The sequence below is a fragment of the Solanum dulcamara genome, chromosome 10, assembly GCF_947179165.1.
Source record: "Solanum dulcamara chromosome 10, daSolDulc1.2, whole genome shotgun sequence".
In the NCBI taxonomy this organism is placed as follows: Eukaryota; Viridiplantae; Streptophyta; class Magnoliopsida; order Solanales; family Solanaceae; genus Solanum; species Solanum dulcamara.
The window spans coordinates 11,857,735-11,866,278 of record NC_077246.1 but is presented as its reverse complement, the minus strand read 5'-3'; the positions used below and the strand labels follow the sequence as shown (position 1 = coordinate 11,866,278).

The 8,544-nt window shown below is 34.6% G+C and overlaps 2 pseudogenes; one reads left to right on the top strand and one right to left on the bottom strand.

Moving 5' to 3' along the window:
- Positions 1 to 1,268: 1,268 nt before the first annotated feature.
- On the top strand, positions 1,269 to 2,038 carry LOC129905037 (uncharacterized; annotated as a pseudogene).
- LOC129905036 (uncharacterized) lies at positions 2,035 to 8,196 on the bottom strand (annotated as a pseudogene).
- Between the last annotated feature and the right edge of the window lie 348 nt (positions 8,197 to 8,544).

The window sequence follows — 8,544 nt, the reverse complement described above, 5'->3', positions numbered from 1 at the left end:
GAGAGTTTATGGATATTAAGAGTAGCAATAATATCTAATTAGATACTACCTCTGTCCCATATTAGATGGACACTTCCAACTTTACACGATGATTAAAAAATCATTAATACATTGAAAGACTTTATCATTTTGTCCTTTGTTTATATGAATGCAATATACATAGAGTATAGAAATAGCTACTATTGTGAATTGTTTACATTCAAAAGGCCATATTAATTGTAGGGGTAAAATAGAAAAAAATTAATTAATTCTATTTTGATTTAGTAAATGATCAAGTAATATGGGACAAACATTTTTAGTAAGATGCTCATCTAATATAGGACGGAGGTAGTATGAGTTATAAAGCTGAATTTCTTAAGCAAATAAATAAGAAAAATAATAATTAATAAAAAAGGATTAGTGCAAATCATATTAAAGTGGTATCTCAAAGGACGAAATTAATAGATAAAGAGGTTGAAGTTAAGAACTGCTTTAAAATTGGAAGAGCAAACATTCTTTTCCATTTTAAGTAACAATTGTTTTATCATAATTTGATATTTACAACTTCCGTAGAGAAGCCCAAAGGCAGCTGACCATTTCATTGAATCAATTTTTGAAATTTTTTAATCGAATCTTTTTATTTTCACTAAATATGTATTTACTTCTTTGTTCATAAATATTATTGGAACAGTGTCTCAACTTTTGACTTAACATCTTTTTGCTTTTAGTATTTAGTATAATAATATGATAGGATTGCTATTAATATTTAATTAATTGGATGTTTTATATATATATATATATATATATATATGATTTTCGTATCTATGTTTATATTTATGTGTATAGTTTGTAATGTTGTCTGTTGCTGGGCTATTGAACTGACAAAAGTATCTCAATGTTTTGACAGAATCAATGATTTTTAGAGAAGGAAGATGGAAAAATACATTTAGCTTCTATAAACTCATGTTTAGAGGTATTTCATTACTTAAAAAATCACATGTCCGTAAATACGCTTTAAAGGGATGATCTTCTCTTCTTTCACTAGGTTCATGATAAAGACTAGATTTTTCGAAGATTTCTCTTTTTAAGGTAAATAATTTATAAGCAAAGTAGTATTGGAATAATTTGGGTCACAGGTGGTTTCTCTTCGTTGTTAGGATTTTGCATCCATCCCCCCCCCCCCCCCTTCTTCTTGTTTTTCCAGAAACTCAATTACATGCGTATTAAAGAACATAAATGAAATCTTGTAAGTATGACATAACAAATAGCTTGATGAAATGAATAATGATATGACCAAACAACAGGGTAGTGGAATTCACAATTTTCCAGAGGACTACTTTAAGACTATTGCTTATCATCAGGAGTAGAGTGAAGAGTCTGAATTACCTGCATTAGATGTAGACTACATTAGAAAAGAGTACATGAAGATCAAAGACATGGCCAAGAAACATATAGCACATTTCCTCCCCTTTATATCATAAGTGAAGTTTTGAAAAGTGTCCAAAGAATGAAATCACTAGATAGTATGTCCATTATTATCATTCTAGAAAAGTACTTCATTCTACAAGCTTTCAGGGTACTTTGCTCAAACAACGGATGTGGATGTTCAATCTAATCCAAATATTTTTTAATCTCTGGACTGTTTTGCGAATGGAGTCCCTAGTTCTTCCCTTGATTTTTTGTCTAAAGCATCAATGTTCTAAGTTCTAGCAGTAGGATACTCCTTTATCATGGGCTGGAGAATTATTATGTTTGTAATCCTATAACTAAAGACTGAAAACTTATCCCTCCTCATTAATATTATGATTGATTTGATCCAACTCTTATTCTTGCATTTCAACCTCAAGGTATTATTGAATCATATTATCACATTGTCATTGCAGTCCCTTTTCTTGGTTAGCCAATTATCTACTTTGAGATAAACTCACCTCAATCCAATTCTTGGAGGTGATCTTCTTTAGGCTATCTTGAGTTAGATGATACAATTGTTATTGGTGGGAGATTTTATATGACGGGGATGTCATACTGGAATACAACATCAAATGATGGCTTCCATTAAGCCATCCCCTTCATATAAAATCTCCCACCAATACTAATTGTATCTTCTAACTCAAGACAGACTAAAGAAGAGCACCTCCAAGAATTTGATTGAGATGAGTTTATCACAGAGAAGACAATTGGTTGACCAAGAGAAGGGACTGCAATGACAATGTGATAATATGATTCAATAATACCTTGAGGATGAAATGCAAGGACAAGAGTTGGATCAAATCAATCATAATACTAATGAGGAGGAATAAGTTTTCAGTCTTCAATTACAGGATTATAAACATAATAATTCTCCCACCATGATAAAGGAGTATCCTACTGCTAGAACTTAGAACATTGATGCTTTCATACCAAAAACCAAGGGAAGAACTGGAGACTCCATTCGCAAAACAATCCACAGATTAACAAAAATTAAGATTAGATTGAACATCTACATCCTCTGTTTGAACAAGGTACCCTGAAAGTTTGTTGAATGAAGTACTTTTCTCGAATGATAATAATGGACTAACTATCTAGTAATTTCATTCTTTGGACACTTCCCGAAACTTCATTTATCATATAGAGGGGAGGAAATGCACTACATGTTTTTTGGCCTTGTCTTTGATCTTCATGTCCTCTCTTCTAATGTAGTCTGCATCTATGCAGGTAATTCAGACTCTTCATTCTACTCCTGCTGATAAGCAACAGTCTTAAAGTCGTCCTCTGGAAACTTGTGAATCCCACTACCCTGTTGTTCCGTCATATCATTATCCATTTCATCAAGTTATATGTTATGTCATATTTACAAGATTTCATTTATGTTCGTTAACACATAAATAATTGAGTTGTCGGAAAAACAGGAGGGGGGGGGGAATGGATGCAAAATCCTAATGGCGAAGAGAACCATGTGTGACCCAAATTATTTGAATACTCTTTTTCTTATAAATTATTTACCTGAAAAAAGAGAAAATCTTTCAAAATTTTTGTCTTTATAATGAATCTAGTGAAAGAAAATAAGATCATCCCTTTAAAACATATTTACAAACGTATGATTATTTAAGTAATGGAATATTTCTCAGCATGAGTTTATAGCTAATTGTATTTTTCCATCTTCCTTCTTTAAAATCATTGATGCTCTTAGCAAATTAAGAGTTCTATCTTTATCTGAGTGTTGTTTATTATGCCTATATTTGGCTATCAGTGCAATACCATAGTGATAGACAACGTAACAAAATGTACGCATAAATATAAATGTTGAGACCTAAATATATAAATAATGTCACGCTTTAGCAAAATTCAAAATCGTTAACATTTGATTGGAATGTTATTTATTGCAGATTCAATTGCCTTTTTCCTCATACTGGATAATTTCTCAGAGAAAATTGCTCCACAAATGAAAGAGTTATTGGCTAGTTTAAGAATAAATAATCGAATGAATCTTGAATTCACAATGTTATAATTTAAAAGTGTAAGAAAGAATACAATTATATTATAATAGGAGAGGTTTCCTGAACAAAAACCAAACTCTTAAATTCATTTCCTATATATGGATTTGATTTCTAAAGTTTTGAACAAATTGGTTATATTTATTAGGTTATTAAAATTGTATAAATTGGTTGTTTTTATTGATCCAACAAAAGAATGAACATTTTTTGTCAACGACGCAACTGTTGCGGCACACATCCATCTGTTTTTTGAGGACATCACTCTTATGTCATAGGTGTATGGAATGAGGTTTTGACCTCTTTTAGAAATACTGGAAGAAAGGCTTCATGAATGATCAGGGAGTGTTTGGTATGAATTAAAATGTTTTCTATGAAAAATATTTTCTTAGAAGCTGTTTTCTAAGAAAATAAGTTGGTTCTAACTTAATTTCTTCCATTTGGTATATAAGAAAAAAATATATATTTAAAAGTATTTGTATATAATCTAGACAAATAAAATGGGAGGTGGGGTTGCGAGATGGTGGGGGTGTAAGGTGGTGGGGTGGGGGCTACAAAGAGTGGAGTGAAGATGAGATGTGTTGGAGGGTCTGGAGGATACAATTAATGTGTCCCCCAAAGACGACATTTACGACGCCTAAACATAGAGTTATTGTAAGTTCACAAGTGTGTTTTGTTAGTTTGATATGTGCTTTTGTTTATTTTTCAGGGAAATTGAAGTGCGCTTGAGTTGAGGATGTTTGGAATGGTTTATATGGAAATTTGACTTAGTTTGGACTAAGTTGGAATGGTGGTGTTTTTGAGAGAGCACAAGGAAGGAAAAATTCACAAGAACTGTTCAAGTATGTGATTTCGTTGAGGTTTGCGACAACTTGAAAGGATAAAGCGACAAATGAACCTCACCATGCCATGAAGTACATTGTACTAGACATAAGGAGGCTAAAGCATGAAATTTTGTCCAGGTGTGCACACCACGACAACCATTACTGGCCGTGGTGTGCAATACGCCCTGTGAAGAAGGGTCCTCCATCCATAAAGAAGGCTCCCATGAAAGTTGCCAAGAAATTAGCTAAGGCTCATACCAAGGAGCACAACCATGAGCCGTGGTGCTCAACACTGGCCGTGGTGGGGTGGCCTACAAGAAAATTCTATGGCAAGGAGCACGGAGAACCACCATGAGCTGTGGTGCTCACTACTGAACGTGGTGGGTGCCATTCCAGTGCAATCCGAAGCCCAGCAAGACTTGTTTTCCTAGTTGGTTTAGGACTATTTTTAGACTTCTATAAATACCCACCTTTGTTATATTTTTAGGGTACACTTTTCCTATTGATTAGAGGCTACATTGCACGTTTAAACTCTATTTTTGAGCATTGATTCTTTGAAGAAACACGCATGGACAGATTTAGGATCAAGAACACAAACTTGGTTTCTTTTGAGTTCTAGTTTTTGTGATTTGAATCGAAGTCTTCGTCCTCAATTGTGAGTTTGATTCATTGTTATTTGTAAGCCTTCTAATACATGATTTGTTCATCTTTTATTGAGTTATTCATCATAATTATGCAAGGCTAATCGTGAGAGTCACCCACACTAAACCCTTAGTGGGAGAACTAATTATCCAAGCCAACATTTAACCAACTAGACACCACAAAACCAGTTGCATTAATTAAAGCCAAGATTCATAATTAAAATATTTAATAGAAAAACTTGCATAAATAATCCCTCTAGAATCTTAAAGTTGTGGAACAAAATATCTAACAATAGTCGAGAATAAGGGGATGCAACCCCAAACATAAGGAATCTAAGTCCGAACAATAGACTAGAGAGAGTAGGTGTATCCATGGCAGCTTGGAAGCAGCAACTCACCCTTAGATTCAAGAAACATCTGTATCAAAACTGAGGTTGCGCAGTAGCTACTGAAATATGCCCTATACTTAACAAAAGAAGAGCAAGTGCAGTATCAATACACAAAAATGATAGCGTACTATTAGGATTATTGGCCAGCTCCAAAAATATGAAATATGAACATATAACTATAACATAGTAAAATAGAGAAAAACATGTATAACCTAAGTCAGTTAATATAAAAAAGACTTTCAGTAATCAACCTGACTTAACAACCACATGAGAGATGTTCAACATCACAATAACGACAATATTTGCAATTCCACACACCTTTCAAGTAACCCGGACCATCCAAGGATCCCTAAGACATCATCTACCATGTTTAACATGTAATCTTGGTCAACACAAGAACCACTCCAGCATTGAAACATAATAATCAGGTCACTCATGCACCAACATGTAACAATTACATCACAACAAATAAAACTCGGTTCACTCATGGTACCAACTCATAGAAGCACAACCAAACATGCACCATACGTGGTACCCAAGCCAACCATAATAGAACATGTACCGGGGGTGATACTTGAGTCAACCAATAAATATCCCATACCAGGCATGGCACTCGTGCCAACCAAAAGTCACAAACATCACAACAACCACAACCACAATGAAAAATAACTCACGCTTCTAAAACCAATAAGTACTTGAGATAGTTAATTTCATTATATTTACAATTGGATATACTTACTTTCCTTCCCTTATCCCCTAAATCATGAAATATATAGGTAATACTAACAAAATAGTTAACATAAACACATAACGTAATTTGGAAAATAATTCAACCATCACCTACGTCGAATCAAATATGAATGCTTTACTGGACCTAAGTATTCTCTTTTGTGCAGCTTTAGCTTGATCTTGGTCTAAAAACAATAACACAAGTAGAAAATAAACCCCAACTAACCTAAATATCTCCCGATTATATCTTAATTCCAAACCCCAAGACAATCTCATAATCATTCCACCCAACTCAAGGATTTTCCACCAATAATTCACCTAATGGATACACTAGAGAATTACGGTAATATAATCATGAATAAATAGTTTATAAACAAAATTAAGGTTTCTACACCAAACAATCTTTGTTATACCAGAGTTTCCATCTTAGGTCAAGCCACCCCCCAAAGGCCTATAACTATCGATTCTAAGGTATAGAAATTGAATTACTAGATTAGGTAAACAAATTACTTACCTTTACAAAGACTCTTGGTAGAAAACTGTTGGAAAATCGCCCAAATCACTACTACCCTTCCCCACAACATTCTTTACTAAGAATGAATGTTTTTGGGGAAGTTTATACATTTACAGTATGGCCCCAATCTCTTTAGAGCACACTATTGTAGAAAAATCCACCTTCTATAGCAGGGTTGACAACTTTTTCCTCCCGCTATTACAGCAATTTCTCTGCTATACTAGTCATTATAGTAGTAGTGTCTCACCCACTATAGCAGCTGACATGGGACAGAAAATTAGGAATCCTCCCAGTTTTTAATCATTTTGCAACACACCTTCAAATCATGATATTCCAAACTAACCCCTTCACGTCAAGTTTGAAATCTGGAGTTCTACTCACCCGAATTTAATTCTGAAAAGTCCTACGGACTCCTTAACATCTTAGCTAAAAGGAAAACCAGCTCAAACCTAGACATTTTATCCAATTGTTTCTCGGATTGCCATAGACATCACCTTACTCCAATTTCATTTGAGCCTAGCCTACCCTAAAATTTTAAACTCCTAAACCCGAAAATTATCTCACCCAATTTTTTGTATGATTATCTAACTCATAAAAATAGGAAGGCTTATTACAATAAATACCAATTTATTAGTAGTTCATCCCCGAAGGATCAAACAAGAAAAATATAAGCAAAATCGAGAAAAAAGTATTACTATAATCGTCAAACAAGTACAATGTCCTTCTCAGATTCCCAGGAGGCTTCTTCAACCGAATGATACTTTCATTGAACTTTCACTTATCTAATTCCCTTCATCCTCAACTTTTGGACATCCTGATCAAAAAAAGCAATTGGCTCCTCCTCATACTGAAGGTTCTTATCTAGCAAGAATGAATACCACTTGATAATGTACTCCCCATCCCCATGGTATCACTTCACCATTAATACATGGAAAACTAGATAAACTTCAAACAAACTAGGTGGTAATGCTAACTTTAAGCTACCAGCCCCACACTTTTAAGAACCTTAAGTGGCTAATATACTGGGGCCCAAGTTTACCCCTCTTGCCAAACGTCATTACTCTATTAATTATTGACACTTTCAATAGAACTTGTTCACCAACCTAAAATGTCATGTCCTTTACCTTGCGATTTGCATATTCCTTTCCTCTTCTCTGGGTTGCCAACAACTTGGTTTGGATAGCTCTATCCTTTTCATGAGCTTGCTTTACCAAGTCAATGCCTAAAGGCTTCACATCACCTGCCCCAAACCACCTTATGGGAGATCTACATCCCTTCATATAAAGTGTAGTGATAACTGTAGTTGTATGATAATTCACACAATAATAAGAACCGATCTCAATGGTCCATAAAATAAATCACACATGCTCTAAGTATGTCCTCCAGCTCCTAAATCATCCACTCCGACTGAACATCTGTCTGAGGATGAAAAGATTTGCTAAAAGTGAGTTGGGTGCCCAACTCTTTATGTAACTTGCCCTAGAACATAGAAGTAAACTACATACCTTTGTCTGAAATGATGGGAAGGGACACCCTATGCAACTTCACTATCTTCTTGACCCAAATTGAACCATACTTCCCCAAGGTCTTAGGAAGACTCACCATGAAGTCCATGGCTATCATTTCCCACTTCAACTCAGGAATGGGCATCTTTTGAAGTAATCCTATAGGACTTTAGTGCTCATATTTCACCTACTGAGAGTTTTCACACTTGGACACAAATTCAGCTATGTCTCTCTTCTTTTCAGGCCACCAATAAAATTTTCTCAAGTTCCAATATATTTTGGTTACAATCTGATGAATCTAGTACCGCAATCCATAAGCTTCTTCTAGTATATTTTGAACCAATTCATCAACCTGAGGGGCATAAATCCACCCTCTAAAACATAACACCTCACACGCGTCAAGTGTGGCATCCAAGACCTCCTAGAGACCACCTTATTCGAGAGCTTGTTTAAGTACACATCCTTATTCTGTTTGTCTTTGATTTCCTTCATA